This window comes from Zea mays, chromosome 5, assembly GCF_902167145.1.
Source record: "Zea mays cultivar B73 chromosome 5, Zm-B73-REFERENCE-NAM-5.0, whole genome shotgun sequence".
Lineage (NCBI taxonomy): Eukaryota > Viridiplantae > Streptophyta > Magnoliopsida > Poales > Poaceae > Zea > Zea mays.
In genome coordinates this window covers 95,380,347-95,396,550 of record NC_050100.1, presented here as the reverse complement: position 1 = coordinate 95,396,550, position 16,204 = coordinate 95,380,347, and positions in this window count along the sequence as shown.

The following is a 16,204-nucleotide window of genomic DNA, read 5'->3' as shown; positions in this document are numbered from 1 at the left end:
CACACCATTCCCTCATCCAGGTTGCAATTTGACGACCCATGCTGGTTCGCGGTGAAAACAGAGCTATAATAGCCGTCATTAGAGCGGAATCCACGGAATTAAATTATGACACGGGGGGAGATGATGGGGGCATAATTGCGATGTTACGGTTCTCTCCACCAGTGATTAGCAGCAGCTGGTTCATCTCAGCTTACACCGTTAGAGCTAATTTGGTGATCCGGGATCCTGGAAGAATCGGAGGGGATTGAGGGGGAAACTGGCCACACCATTCCGTCATCTAGGTTGCAATTTGACGACCCATGCTGGTTCGCGGTGAAAACAGAGCTATAATGGTCGTCATTAGAGCGGAATCCACGAAATTAAATTATGACACAGGGGGCGATGATGGGGGCATAATTGCGATGCTACAGTTCTCTCCACCAGTAATTTGCAGCAGCTGGTTCGTCCCAGCTTACACCGTTAGAGCTGAATTGGTGATCCGAGATCCCGGGAGAATTGGAGGGGATTGAGGGGGAAACTGGCCACGCCATTCCGTCATCTAGGTTGCAATTTGACGACCCATGCCGGTTCACGGTGAAAACAGAGCTATAATGACCGTCATTAGAGTGGAATCCACGGAATTAAATTATGACACGGGGGGAAATGATGTGGGCATAATTGTGATGCTACGGTTCTCTCCACCAGTGATTAGCAGCAGCTGGTTCGTCCCAGCTTACACCATTAGAGCTGATTTGGTGATCCGGGATCCCGTGAGAATTGGAGGGGATTGAGCGGGAAACTGGTCACGCCATTCCGTCATCCAGGTTGCAATTTGACGACCCATGCCGGTTCACGGTGAAAACAGAGCTATAATGACCGTCAATAGAGCGGAATCCACGGAATTAAATTATGACACGGGGGGAGATAATGGGGGCATAATTGCGATGCTACGGTTCTCTCCACCAGTGATTAGCAGCAGTTGGTTCGTCCCAGCTTACACCGTTAGAGCTGATTTGGTGATCCGGGATCCCGGGAGAATTAGAGGGGATTGAGGGGGAAACTGGCCACGCCATTCCGTCATCCACGTTGCAATTTGACGAACCATGCTGGTTCGCGGTGAAAACATAGCTATAATGGTCGTCATTAGAGCGGAATCCACGGAATTAAATTATGACACGGGGGGAGATGATGGGGGCATAATTGCGATGCTACGGTTCTCTCCACCAGTGATTAGCAGCAGCTGGTTCGTCCCAGTTTACACCGTTACAGCTGATTTGGTGATCCGGGATCCCGGGAGAATTGGTGGGTATTGAGGGGAAACTGGCCACGCCATTCCGTCATCCATGTTGCAATTTGACGACCCATGCTGGTTCACGGTGAAAACAGAGCTATAATGGCCGTCATTAGAGCGGAATCCACGAAATTAAATTATGACACGGGGGAGATGATGTGGGCATAATTGCGATGCTACGGTTCTCTCCACCAGTGATTAGCGGCAGCTGGTTCGTCCCAGCTTACACCATTAGAGCTGATTTGGTGATCCGGGATCCCGTGAGAATTGGAGGGGATTGAGTGGGAAACTGGTCACGCCATTCCGTCATCCAGGTTGCAATTTGACGACCTATGCTGGTTCGCGGTGAAAACAGAGCTATAATGGTTGTCAATAGAGCGGAATCCACAGAATTAAATTATGACACGGGGGGAGATAATGGGGGCATAATTGTGATGCTACGGTTCTCTCCACCAGTGATTAGCAGCTGTTGGTTCGTCCCAGCTTACACCGTTAGAGCTGATTTGGTGATCCGGGATCCCGAGAGAATTGGAGGGGATTGAGGGGGAAACTAGCCACGCCATTCCGTCATTCAGGTTGCAATTTGACGACCCATGCTGGTTCGCGGTGAAAACAGAGCTATAATGGCTGTCATTAGAGCGGAATCCACGGAATTAAATTATGGCACGGGGGGAGATGATGGGGGCATAATTGCGATGCTACGGTTCTCTCCACCAGTGATTAGCAGCAGTTGGTTCGTCCCAGCTTACACCGTTAGAGCTGATTTGGTGATCCGGGATCCCGGGAGAATTGGAGGGGATTGAGGGGGAAACTGGCCACACCATTCCGTCATCCAGGTTGCAATTTGACGACCCATGCTGGTTCGCGGTGAAAACAGAGCTATAATAGCCGTCATTAGAGCGGAATCCACGGAATTAAATTATGACACGGGGGGAGATGATGGGGGCATAATTGCGATGTTACGGTTCTCTCCACCAGTGATTAGCAGCAGCTGGTTCATCTCAGCTTACACCGTTAGAGCTAATTTGGTGATCCGGGATCCTGGGAGAATCGGAGGGGATTGAGGGGGAAACTGGCCACACCATTCCGTCATCTAGGTTGCAATTTGACGACCCATGCTGGTTCGCGGTGAAAACAGAGCTATAATGGTCGTCATTAGAGCGGAATCCACGAAATTAAATTATGACACAGGGGGCGATGATGGGGGCATAATTGCGATGCTACAGTTCTCTCCACCAGTAATTTGCAGCAGCTGGTTCGTCCCAGCTTACACCGTTAGAGCTGAATTGGTGATCCGAGATCCCGGGAGAATTGGAGGGGATTGAGGGGGAAACTGGCCACGCCATTCCGTCATCTAGGTTGCAATTTGACGACCCATGCTGGTTCACGGTGAAAACAGAGCTATAATGACCGTCATTAGAGTGGAATCCACGGAATTAAATTATGACACGGGGGGAAATGATGTGGGCATAATTGTGATGCTACGGTTCTCTCCACCAGTGATTAGCAGCAGCTGGTTCGTCCCAGCTTACACCATTAGAGCTGATTTGGTGATCCGGGATCCCGTGAGAATTGGAGGGGATTGAGCGGGAAACTGGTCACGCCATTCCGTCATCCAGGTTGCAATTTGACGACCTATGCTGGTTCGCGGTGAAAACAGAGCTATAATGGTCGTCAATAGAGCGGAATCCACGGAATTAAATTATGACACGGGGGGAGATAATGGGGGCATAATTGCGATGCTACGGTTCTCTCCACCAGTGATTAGCAGCAGTTGGTTCGTCCCAGCTTACACCGTTAGAGCTGATTTGGTGATCCGGGATCCCGGGAGAATTAGAGGGGATTGAGGGGGAAACTGGCCACGCCATTCCGTCATCCACGTTGCAATTTGACGAACCATGCTGGTTCGCGGTGAAAACATAGCTATAATGGTCGTCATTAGAGCGGAATCCACGGAATTAAATTATGACACGGGGGGAGATGATGGGGGCATAATTGCGATGCTACGGTTCTCTCCACCAGTGATTAGCAGCAGCTGGTTCGTCCCAGTTTACACCGTTACAGCTGATTTGGTGATCCGGGATCTCGGGAGAATTGGTGGGTATTGAGGGGAAACTGGCCACGCCATTCCGTCATCCATGTTGCAATTTGACGACCCATGCTGGTTCACGGTGAAAACAGAGCTATAATGGCCGTCATTAGAGCGGAATCCACGAAATTAAATTATGACACGGGGGGAGATGATGGGGGCATAATTGCGATGCTACAGTTCTCTCCGCCAGTGATTCAGCAGCAGCTGGTTCGTCCCATCTTACACCGTTAGAGCTGATTTGGTGATCCGGAATCCCGAGAGAATTGGGGCGGATTGAGGGGGAAACTGGCCACGCCATTCCGTCATCCAGGTTGCAATTTGACGACCGATGCTGGTTCGGGGTGAAAACAGAGCTATAATGGTCGTCTTTAGAGCGGAATCCACGGAATTAAATTATGACACAGGGGGAGATGATGGGGGCATAATTGCGATGCTACTGTTCTCTCCACCAGTGATTAGCAGCAGCTGGTTCGTCCCAGCTTACACCATTAAAGCTGATTTGGTGAACCGAGATCCCGGGAGAATTGGAGGGGATTGAGGGGGAAACTGGTCACGCCATTCCGTCATCCAGGTTGCAATTTGACGACCTATGCTGGTTCGAGGTGAAAACAGAGCTATAATGGCCGTCATTAGAGCGGAATCCACGGAATTAAATTATGACACGGGGCGAGATGATGGGGGCATAATTGTGATGCTACGGTTCTCTCCACCAATGATTAGCAGCAGTTGGTTCGTCCCAGCTTACACCGTTAGAGCTGATTTGGTGATCCGGGATCCCGGGAGAATTAGAGGGGATTGAGGGGGAAACTGGCCACGCCATTCCGTCATCCACGTTGCAATTTGACGAACCTTGCTGGTTCGCGGTGAAAACAGAGCTATAATGGCCATCATTAGAGCGGAATCCACGGAATTAAATTATGACATGGGGGGAGATGATGGGGGCATAATTGCGATGCTACAGTTCTCTCCACCAGTGATTAGCAGCAGCTGGTTCGTCCCAGTTTACACCGTTACAGCTGATTTGGTGATCCGGGATCCCGGGAGAATTGGTGGGTATTGAGGGGAAACTGGCCACGCCATTCCGTCATCCAGGTTGCAATTTGACGACCCATGCTGGTTCACGGTGAAAACAGAGCTATAATGGCCGTCATTAGAGCGGAATCCACGAAATTAAATTATGACACTGGGGAGATGATGGGGGCATAATTGCGATGCTACGGTTCTCTCCGCCAGTGATTCAGCAGCAGCTGGTTCGTCCCAGCTTACACCGTTAGAGCTGATTTGGTGATCCGGGATCCTGGAAGAATTGGTGGGGTATGAGGTGGAAACTGTCCATGCCATTCCGTCATCCAGGTTGCAATTTGACGACTCATGCTGGTTCGCGGTGAAAACAGAGCTATAATGGCCGTCTTTAGAGCGGAATCCACGGAATTAAATTATGACACGGGGGGAGATGATGGGGGCATAATTGTGATGCTACGGTTCTCTCCACCAGTGATTAGCAGCAGGTGGTTCGTCCCAGCTTACACCGTTAGAGCTGATTTGGTGATCCGGGATCCCGGGAGAATTGGAGGGGATTGAGGGGCAAATTGGCGACGCCATTCCGTCATCCAGGTTGCAATTTGACGACCCATGTTGGTTCGCGGTGAAAACAGAGCTATAATGGCCGTCATTAGAGCGAAATCCACGAAATTAAATTATGACACGAGGGGAGATGATGAGGGCATAATTGCGATGCTACGGTTCTCTCCACCAGTGATTAGCAGCAGTTGGTTCGTCTCAGCTTACACCGTTAGAGCTGATTTGGTGATCCGGGATCCCGGGAGAATTGGAGGGGATTGAGGGGGAAACTTGCCACGCCATTCCGTCATCCAGGTAGCAATTTGACGACCCATGCTGGTTCGCGATGAAAATAGAGCTATAATGGCCGTCATTAGACCGGAATCCACAGAATTAAATTATGACACGGGGGGAGATGATGGGGGCATAATTGCGATGCTACGGTTCTCTCCACCAGTGATTAGCAGCAGCTGGTTCGTCTCAGCTTACACCGTTAGAGCTGATTTGGTTATCCGGGATCCCAGGAGAATTGGAGGGGATTGAGGGGGAAACTGTCCACGCCATTCCGTCATCCAGGTTGCAATTTGACGACCCATGCTGGTTCACGGTGAAAACAAAGCTATAATGGCCGTCATTAGAGCGGAATCCACGGAATTAAATTATGACACGGGGGGAGATGATGGGGGCATAATTGCGATGCTACGGTTCTCTCCACCAGTGATTAGCAGCAGCTGGTTCGTCCCAGCTTACACTGTTAGAGCTGATTTGGTGATCCGGGATCTCGGGAGAATTGGAGGGGATTGAGGGGGAAACTGGCCACGCCATTCCGCCATCCAGGTTGCAATTTGACGACCCATGCTGGTTCGCGGTGAAAACAGAGCTATAATGGCCGTCATTAGAGCAGAATCAACGGAATTGAATTATGACACGGGGGGAGATGATGGGGGCATAATTACGATGCTACGGTTCTCTCCACCAGTGATTAGCAGCAGCTGGTTCGTCGCAGCTTACACCGTTAGAGCTGATTTGGTGATCTGGGATCCTGGGAGAATTGGTGGGGATTGAGGGGGAAACTGTCCACGCCATTCCGTCATCCAGGTTGCAATTTGACGACCCATGCTGGTTCGCGGTGAAAACAGAGCTATAATGGCCGTCTTTAGAGCGGAATCCACGGAATTAAATTATGACACGGGGGGGGAGATGATGGGGGCATAATTGCGATGCTACGGTTCTCTCCACCAGTGATTAGCAGCAGGTGGTTCGTCCCAGCTTACACCGTTGGAGCTGATTTGGTGATCCGGGATCCCGGGAGAATTGGAGGGGATCGAGGGGGAAATTGGCCACGCCATTCCGTCATCCAGGTTGCAATTTGACGACCCATGCTGGTTCACGGTGAAAACAGAGCTATAATGCCGTCATTAGAGCGGAATCCACGAAATTAAATTATGACATGAGGGGAGATGATGGGGGCATAATTGCGATGCTACGGTTCTCTCCACCAGTGATTAGCAGCAGTTGGTTCGTCCCAGCTTACACCGTTAGAGCTGATTTGGTGATCCGGGATCCCGGGAGAATTGGAGGGGATTGAGGGGGAAACTGGCCACGCCATTTTGTCATCCACGTTGCAATTTGACGACCCATGCTGGTTCGCGGTGAAAACAGAGCTATAATGGCCGTCATTAGAGCGGAATCCACAGAATTAAATTATGACACGGGGGGAGATGATGGGGCATAATTGCGATGCTACGGTTCTCTCCACCAGTGATTCAGCAGCAGCTGGTTCGTCCCAGCTTACACCGTTAGAGCTGATTTGGTGATCCGGGATCCCGGGAGAATTGGAGGGTATTGAGGGGGAAACTGGCCACGCCATTCCGTCATCCAGGTTGCAATTTGACGACCCATGCTGGTTCACGGTGAAAACAGAGCTATAATGGCCGTTATTAGAGCGGAATGCACGAAATTAAATTATGACACGGGGGGAGATGATGGGGGCATAATTGCGATGCTACGGTTCTCTCCGCCAGTGATTTAGCAGCAGCTGGTTCGTCCCAGCTTACACCGTTAGAGCTGATTTGGTGATCCAGAATCCCGCGAGAATTGGAGGGGATTGAGGGGGAAACTGGCCACGCCATTCCGTCATCCAGGTTGCAATTATACGACCCATGCTGGTTCGGGGTGAAAACAGAGCTATAATGGTCGTCTTTAGAGCGGAATCCACGGAATTAAATTATGACACGGGGGGAGATGATGGGGGCTGTTGGGACTATGCTTCGTCGCCGAAGGTCTTGTAGGAAGAAGCGGCTTTCGGCTGAAGCTGTTTTTATGGGTTGGTCGAAGGTTCCTTTTCATGAAGCTTCGGTATTTCAAACCGACTTAAAGATAGAATGACCTTTTAGTCCATAAGGGTCTGAGTCAATGTTGTAAACTTTTATGAGGGGCATAATTGTAATTCTTCACAGGCTGTGTCCTGTGTCTATAAATAGTGAACAGTATTCCTTTACTGTTCACGCATTCTGGGAATTGCAATCGCATGTTCCGGGAACAAATCTTTGCCAGGGCAAAGGTATAACTGTATTCAATGATTCAGTATATCAAGCAAATATGATATAATTTCTTTATGATTCATTCATCTCTTTATACCCTTCATTTTGTGTTATTTTATACAACCTATTAGAATTTGAATTTGATTACGAAGACATAGTCTTCGTAATTATATTCTCATCAATCTTCGTCCAAGGATCATTATCCTTAAGGGAATAATGTTTCATGGACGAAGGACGTTAACATTTAACATTTCATGTTGCCTTGTTCTTAATTCATAGCACTTAAGAACAAGTCCTCAACATTGGCGCCCACCTCCGGTGAACTCACTTCCACTTTTTTGAGCTGATGGCTTCGTTCAACGATCAAGCTGGAGCTGCTTCGGCCCCGAAGCTGCTACTCCCGATAACAGGCGGTTCATGTTCAGAGCCAGCCAACAAGAAACAGAAGAAGGAAGCACAGAGAAGGGTACAGCATGTTGGGGTGCAAGGACCCTTCATCAAGTCAAGATGGTCTCACATTCCTATTACCTTCTCCCAAGAGGACCTTCAGCTCAAGGATTACCCACACAACGATGCCATGGTTATCTCTTGTGTTATCAAAGGATTTTTGGTCCACAATGTCTTGGTTGACACAGGCAGTGCAGCTGATATCATATTTGCTAAGGCCTTCAGACAAATGCAAGAGCCAGAAGATAAGATTCATGATGCTACACATCCTCTCTGTGGCTTCGGAGGAAGACAGATTGTAGCACTGGGCAAGATCACCATGTCAGTGACCTTCGGGTTCATCAACAACACTAGAACTGAGCAAGTTGTGTTTGACATTGTTGACATGGAATACCCTTACAATGCAATTATTGGTCGTGGCACCCTCAATGCTTTCGAAGCAATTCTTCATCCTGCTTATCTTTGCATGAAGATACCTTCGGATCAAGGACCCATCGCTATTCATGGAAGTCAGGAAGCTGCCAGAAGGGCCGAAGGAAACTGGACTGACTCAAAAGCAATCCATAACATAGATGGAGCTGAAGCTTGTGAACAGTACAAATTCAGAAGGGAGAAAGCAGCTTCAGCAGATCAGCCGAAGCCCATGCTCTTATGTGAGGACATAGCAGAGCAGAAGGTGCTGTTGGGCTCTCAATTATCCGAAGAACAGGAGAAAACCTTGATAAGGTTTTTGTCCAACAACAAAGATGTTTTTGCATGGTCAGCCAACGATCTCTGCGGAGTTAGTAGGGATGTTATTGAACACTCGCTCAATGTTGATCCATCCTTCAGACCCAGAAAGCAGAGGCTTCGGAAAATGTCTGATGATAAGGCCGAAGGTGCTCGTAATGAAGTCAAAAGACTCCTCAGTGCAGGAGTTATCAGAGAAGTAAAGTACCCAGAATGGCTAGCTAATACTGTTATGGTAAAAAAGGCCAATGGCAAGTGGTGAATGTGTATCGATTTTACAGATCTCAACAAGGCTTGTCCGAAGGACGAATTCCCATTGCCAAGGATAGACTCTTTAGTTGATGCAGCAGCTTCTTCAGAGCTCATGAGTCTGCTAGACTGTTACTCAGGCTACCACCAAATCTGGATGAAGAAGGAAGATGAGCCGAAGACTAGCTTCATAACCCCAAGTGGCACATATTGCTATCTTCGGATGCCTGAGGGGCTCAAAAACGCTGGAGGAAGTTTCAGCAGAATGACTGCGAAGGTTCTCCAGTCTCAGATAGGCAAAAATGTGCTAACTTATGTTGATGACATCATTGTAAAAAGCACGAAACAGGAAAATCATATTGCTGATTTGCAGGAGACCTTCGCCAGTTTCAGACAAGCTGGCTTAAAGTTGAATCCAGAAAAATGTGTCTTCGGAGTAAAGAAGGGGAAATTTCTTGGATGCTTGGTTTCAACAAAGGGAATTGAAGCTAATCCAAGTAAAATTGAAGCCATACTTCGAATGGAGCCACCAACTACAAAAAAGGGGGCCCAAAGATTAACAGGGAGGTTGGCATCTCTTAATAGATTTATATCCAGATCAGCAGAAAGGAATTTACCATTCTTCGAAGTGCTGAAATCAGTCGAAGTCTTTCAATGGGGACCAAGCCAACAGAAAGCCTTCGAGGAGTTGAAGCAATATCTGATAGATTTAACAACATTAACTCCACCGACGCCAGGGGCTCCTTTGTTATTATATGTGGCAGCTTCGCACTCAGCGGTAAGTGCAGCACTTGTCCAGGAGAAGCTTGATGGCCAAGTCAGAAAGCAGGTCCCAGTGTATTTTGTATCTGAAGTTCTTAGTATATCAAAGAAAAACTATACAGAATTAGAGAAGGTGTTATATGCTGTTTTGATGGCATCCAGGAAGCTTCGGCATTACTTTCAAGCATACAATATTGTTGTTCCTTCTTCGCAGCCGTTGAAGGATATTATGAGAAATAGAGAAGCTACTGGGCGGATTGGAAAATGGGCTGCAGAACTCAATGAATTTTACATTGATTATGTGCATAGATCTTCGATCCAGTTCCAGGCGTTAGCAGACTTCATTGCTGACTGGACGCCAGGGGCTCAGGATGAAGAAACAAATAAAGATGCCGAAGTATGGACAGTGTTTTGCGATGGGTCTTGGGGAACCTTCGGGGCAGGAGCAGCTGCTGTGTTGGTCTCGCCATCCAAAGTTAAAACTTGTTATGCGGCAAAACTCGATTTCAGTTGTACAAACAATATTACTGAGTACGAAGCCCTGCTTTTGGGTCTTCGGAAGCTAAAGGCAATGGGAATCAGAAGGGCCGTTCTTAAAACTGATTCCCAGGTTGTTTCGGGTCATATCGACAAGAGTTGCAAGGCCAAAGATCCGAAGCTTGAAAAATATCTGGACATGGTTCGAAGAGTCGAAGATTCTTTCGAAGGATTTTCTGTCAAAAATATCCCTCGAGGACAAAATGAGCATGCTGATTTGCTAGCTAAGTCAGCAGCATAGGGGCTGCCCTTACCTTCGGATGTATTCTTCGAAACAATAAAAGCACCTTCGGTGGAACTTCTTGAAAGAGCAGTCCTCAATATATCTCCTGTTTATAGTGAAGATTGGAGAACTGAGATCATCTCTTACCTTCAGGGTAAATTCCTTTCAGATGACGAAACTTATAACAGGAGGATAGAGGCAAGAGCTCGTCCATATGTCATGATAGAAGGGGAGTTGTACAAGCATGGAGTTTGTGCCCCGTTACTCAAGTGTTTATCTAGAACCGAAGGTATAGAGTTGATGAAAGAAATACATGCAGGCCTGTGTGGATCTCACATTGGGTCTAGGCCGTTACTTGGAAAAGTTTTCCGCCAAGGGTTTTATTGGCCGAAGGCAGCTTCGGATGCAGCGGAATTAGTTCAAAAGTGCGAAGGTTGTCAGAAATGTGCAAGAGATCAAAAACAACCTTCGTCCTTAACACAGCTCATACAACCCATCTGGCCATTGCAAAGGTGGGGCCTTGACTTGTTGGGTCCATTACCACCGGCCCAAGGGAACTTAAGATATGTTGTAGTGGCTGTGGAATATTTTTCCAAATGGATTGAGGCAAAGCCTTTAGCCACAATAACTTCGGCCACCATTCAAAAGTTTTTCTGGCAGAATATTGTTTGTCGTTTCGGGGTACCAAAGGCCATCACTGTGGATAATGGAACACAGTTTGACTCCGAAGCCTTCAGAGATTTCTGTGATCAAATTGGTACGAAGATCCATTTTGCATCAGTCAGGCATCCGGAGTCAAATGGGCTCGTTGAAAGAGCCAATGGCATTATAATGACAGGAATAATGAAGTTAATCTTCAATCAACCCAGGGGAAAGTGGCCAGATCAGTTAACCAAAGTGGTGTGGAGCCACAACACAACAACATCAAGGTCTACAGGCTTTACTCCATTCAAGTTATTATTCGGTGATGAAGCAATAACTCCGGAGGAAGCTAAAACTGGATCAATAAGAGTAGTAGCTTTGGCAGAATCAGGCTCCGAAGATGCTTATTCTGTGGAAAAAGATGCTTTAGAAGGGATCAGGCTTCAAGCTATGGAGAATATCAATAAATATCAAGCCGAAACAATCAAATGGCGAGATAGAAAGGTTCGGCTAAAGAATATTAAGCCAGGACATTTGGTGCTTCGGAGAGTGGCCAACCCAGACACAGTGGGCAAGTTGCAGTTGAAATGGGAGGGACCTTTCTTAGTAGCATCTTCGTCAAGACCCGGTTCATACAGATTGAAGGATATAGACGGCAACGACATTCCTAGATCTTGGAATGCGGATGAGCTTCGGCGATATTATGTGTAACTTGATGTAATTTTTTATGTTTTTTCTTTTTCATGGCACCCTTTTCCTTTCTAAAGGGGGAGAAAGGTTTTTAATGGGGCCATCATATGTAATTTCCTTTTTTCGTTCTATAAGAGCAAAATCCCCCAAGAAATGTAAATGTAAAAGCTGAGAACGCACCATCGAGTGCCGAAAAGTAAAAGGCGAAGAAGCTCCAAAGTCGTTCCTAAGGGAATGCAGAGCTTACAGCGAAAAGTCAACGCTGATTCCGCCAAAAGTAAAAGGCGAGGAAGCTCCAAAGTCGTTCCTAAGGGAATGCAGAGCTTACAGCGAAAAGTCAACGCTGATTCCGCCGAAAGTAAAAGGCGAAGAAGCTCCAAAGTCGTTCCTAAGGGAATGCAGAGCTGATGTATGATTGTTTCTAAGGAAATAATGGTTGAGAGTATGGCTTCGGATATGTGTTTGGACATTCATTTGCACATCACATTACATCATAGCATTTGCATTCATAAACATTCATCCAGGCATATGTAGGATAATCATCATCATGGCATAAGTGGTTGCTTCGGCAAAAAGAAAAAAAAGAGAAGAGCTTCTTCGCGTACAAAAAGGAGAGCTTCGGAAGAAAGGGAAATGTTGTTTTCTATGCTTCGCTGAGTACGAAAAGAAGGGAAGGTGTTTTTTCGCCTTCGGCTCAAAAAAGATAATTTCGTCCACAACGAAGCACATCGCATACATTAATGGAAGGGTAAGAGCATAATACAAGGTATGAACAGAATTCATTAAAGACAAGTTTAGTTACATTTACAAAAGTTATCTCAAAAGTTTCCTGAGTTTGCCTACAGTCTACTCCTACTTAATCTTCGAGGGATCTTAGCTTCGGCGTCATTCTTTTTAATCATCGACTTCGGCTTCGTCATCCTACATGAATTAAGTTGTAAGTCAAAATCGAGCTTGAAGGAAGAGGTAAACACAAGGTATGATTTCTTACTGGTTCAAGATGACTCTGAGCTTCGTCTCCAGCTTTTTCCCGCCCGCCTTTTGTCCATATCATTTTTACAAATCTATTGGAAATACTTCGGGCGAGATCAGGAATGTCATCTAGGATTGATGGTGATAAAGTGAAATTGGGCCTATTGACAATCTTTCCATGATCGCAGCCAGCTTTTAGGAAGGCTGCAGCAGTGCCCCGAGAAGCTACCCAGGCACAGAAGTCACCGTGCCCAGCTATGACTTCGTCGAGCTCGTCAATTTCACCCTCAATATGTTCGAAGGTCTTCGGTAAATCTTCAGCCGAGGGGGTGAATTTCTCACTGCTGGCTCCAACTGAGTGGAAAATTTTTCTTAGTCGTTGAATACATTTGTTGCTAAATTCCAAACATTTTTCTTGAAGGCCCGCCAATAGCTTTTTCAAATCTGAATTTTGTTGAGCTTCGGCTTCAAGTTTTGCATTAAGGTCTTGCTTTTCTTGTTCAAATTGCTCAGATTGGCAGAGAAGCTTCGTGTTCAGTTCTGTTATTTTAGCTTTGGCCTCCGCCAATAAACCTTCAGTTGCTTGGAGTTCAAAGTTCTTCTTCTCAATAGCAGCTGATTGTTCCTTTATTTTGCTTTCTAAATTTTCAATTATAACTTCGTGTTTCTTGTCTTCAAAATCTTGCTGCATTTTCAAGGCTTTGCTCAACAGCATACTCTGCACGAAAACAACCTTCGTTATACATGTTTTCATTATTAAAAACAATAAAAGTTAAGGGAAAAGTAGTTCACCTTGAAATTGGAATAAAATAAACTACCAACGATATGTTGTCGTCGGTAGCGGCTAATGTCCGTTTCTAGCTTCGGAAAACCGATACTCTTTGACAGAGTACCGATAACTTTGGCTCCAGTCTGATCTCGAATACAATCTAATTTTTCATCATCAATACCTCCGAAGAGGAGTGCTCCTGGTTTGTACCCGCAAGATTTGGCATACTCTTTAAGCTCTTCTATTTCGGGTTTTGACAAATTTTCTCCAACTAAATTTTGAAACATGAAGGCCTTGTCCTCCGAAGCTTCGTCAACAATTTCCTTTTCTTTCCCCGGCACTGCGGCCATAGCCTCCTCGGCGGCAGTAGCAGCTTCTTCTGTGGCCATGTCTAGCAGTATTTTGTCAATGTGCTCGATTGTGCTTTCCAGGTTCAAATCTTCAATTGAGGCAGCTTCGGCAGCCGCGACCTCCGAAGGTGTGATTTCAATATTTGTTTTTTCCTCAGCCGCTGGTGTCTTCTGAGCTGAAGCTCTCGGTGGTGTCTTGTCAATGACCTCTGTCACACCGATGATTCTCTGTCTCTTTACTTTAGTCGTTTTCTTCGATTTTTCGGGCTCCTTTTCCTTCTGAAAAAACTTTTTCAGTTGAGGCCCCAATGGACTTAGCTTCGCAGGCAGGGATTCAGTCATTACCTTCAGAATTTCCTCCACGTCAGCGGCAGAGGGTGATGCAGGGGTTTTTTCTTCGTCGGACATTTTCTGCTTCAGAGAAGACGCTTTCCTCTTCTTCGAAATCTTCTTCTTTGAAGGTTCTTTCTCATCTTCATTTAAGGCTTCAGTCATCCTTTTCCTTTTCTGGCCCCCGGCACCTTTGTTCAGATTTTCATAGTCAGGGTATTCGAAACCCAGAGCGTCCAGCACTCGATTCAGTCTTCGCTTCGGACGGGTGCCGAAGGCCGCGGTCATCAACTGATCTTCTTTTCTGGAATAATTGCCGAGTATTTCATTGCACATTACTTCAATCGTATTCAGCCACTCTTGGCAAGGTGTTTTAAAGTATTTCTTAAACTTGAAATAATAAGGTAACCGTACAAGTTCACCTTCTTTCTTCTCTCCCTTTAGCTTCGGCATTTCCCATTCTTTTAAACTAGGAAAAACCTTGAAAGCCAAAAACTCCTGAACCAGGTCTCTTGTACTGATATGCTCTGCAATAATTCTGAATTCATTCATCGCTTTTTGAGTTGGACCTTCTGGTGTCATGTTGCAATGGGGGCGGGTTTCTCCGAAGATTAGTTCAAGTGGGCTTTGCACAAGCTTCTCTTTGTCGTCATCAACCTTGACATAGAACCACTCTGACTTCCAGCCTGCTACCCATTTGCTTCGGTAGCTAATTACAGGAAACTTTGTGGTTTTCCGATAAGCAAAATTATAGCAACCAAAATTGTCATGCAATCCATCTTTTCTAGCCTTCGTCTGATAGTGCAATTCGTGAACTCGACAAAAGCTGTCCGCAAACGGCTCCACCGCTTGGCTTCGCAAGGCCCAGATATAAACGCTAAGCCTAACGATAGCGTTAGGAGTCAACTGATGAAAGTAGATACCAAACCTCTTCAGTACCTCTGCAATAATCCCATGTAAGGGGAATCTTAATCCAGCCTTTAGAAAGCTCTTGAAAATGACAATTTCATCCTTCTCCGGCTTTGGGGTAGTCTCTTCTCCCCCGAAGCGTAATAGCTTCTTCTGATTTTCATTGAAAAAGCCCGACTTTACCATCTTGGAGAGATCAGCCTTCGAAACAGTAGATTTTCCGAAGTCCAAGTGGCTGGGCTTGCTTGGCATGGCAATACGATAATCGTCTTCGGGATCAGTTTCCTCAATATCTTCTTCTTCTGCTTCGGCCATTGCTTGTTCTGCTTGTTCTGCATCTTCACTGGGGATCTTTTCCGAAGTTACCAGTCCGGATCTTTGCATCGCTTCGGAGATGGGAACAGTCTCCGAACCATCAGCTTCGTCCCCCTCACGCTCAACCCTAGCGGTACAACGCACTCTGGCCATTTAATTTTGAATTTGTGGAAATTAAATACTTTTTTTTTCTTCCGAAGTCTTTTCTTCTAACGAAGCAGGCTTCAACTTGGAGCTTCGTTCGATTCCGAGAGTCGAGCTTCGGCGATGGTTAAAATTTTGGCAGCAAAACAGTGCAAATAGCAATGAATGCTGTGGTAACTTCACACCTACCCGTCTGTTTATATAGTACTGCAGGTAAGAAGGCGAAGCGCCAGGATTTTTACACCAGGCGGATACCCGCTTGCACTCGCTGCGTGGTGGACCACAGAGACAAACAGTAACTCTGCAAGGTGGGACCGCTACGCGCTGGGAAACTGAATCGTTTCTCGACAACGAGCTCAGGGAAGGTGTTTTTTGGACCTTCGGCTCCCCGAAGCTTAAGAGACTTTTTTCACGGATCAAGCTCGTTACGAAAAACGATCTAGCACCGCGAAAGGGGCTATTGTTGGGACTATGCTTCGTCGCCGAAGGTCTTGTAGGAAGAAGCGGCTTTCGGCTGAAGCTGTTTTTATGGGTTGGTCGAAGGTTCCTTTTCATGAAGCTTCGGTATTTCAAACCGACTTAAAGATAGAATGACCTTTTAGTCCATAAGGGTCTGAGTCAATGTTGTAAACTTTTATGAGGGGCATAATTGTAATTCTTCACAGGCTGTG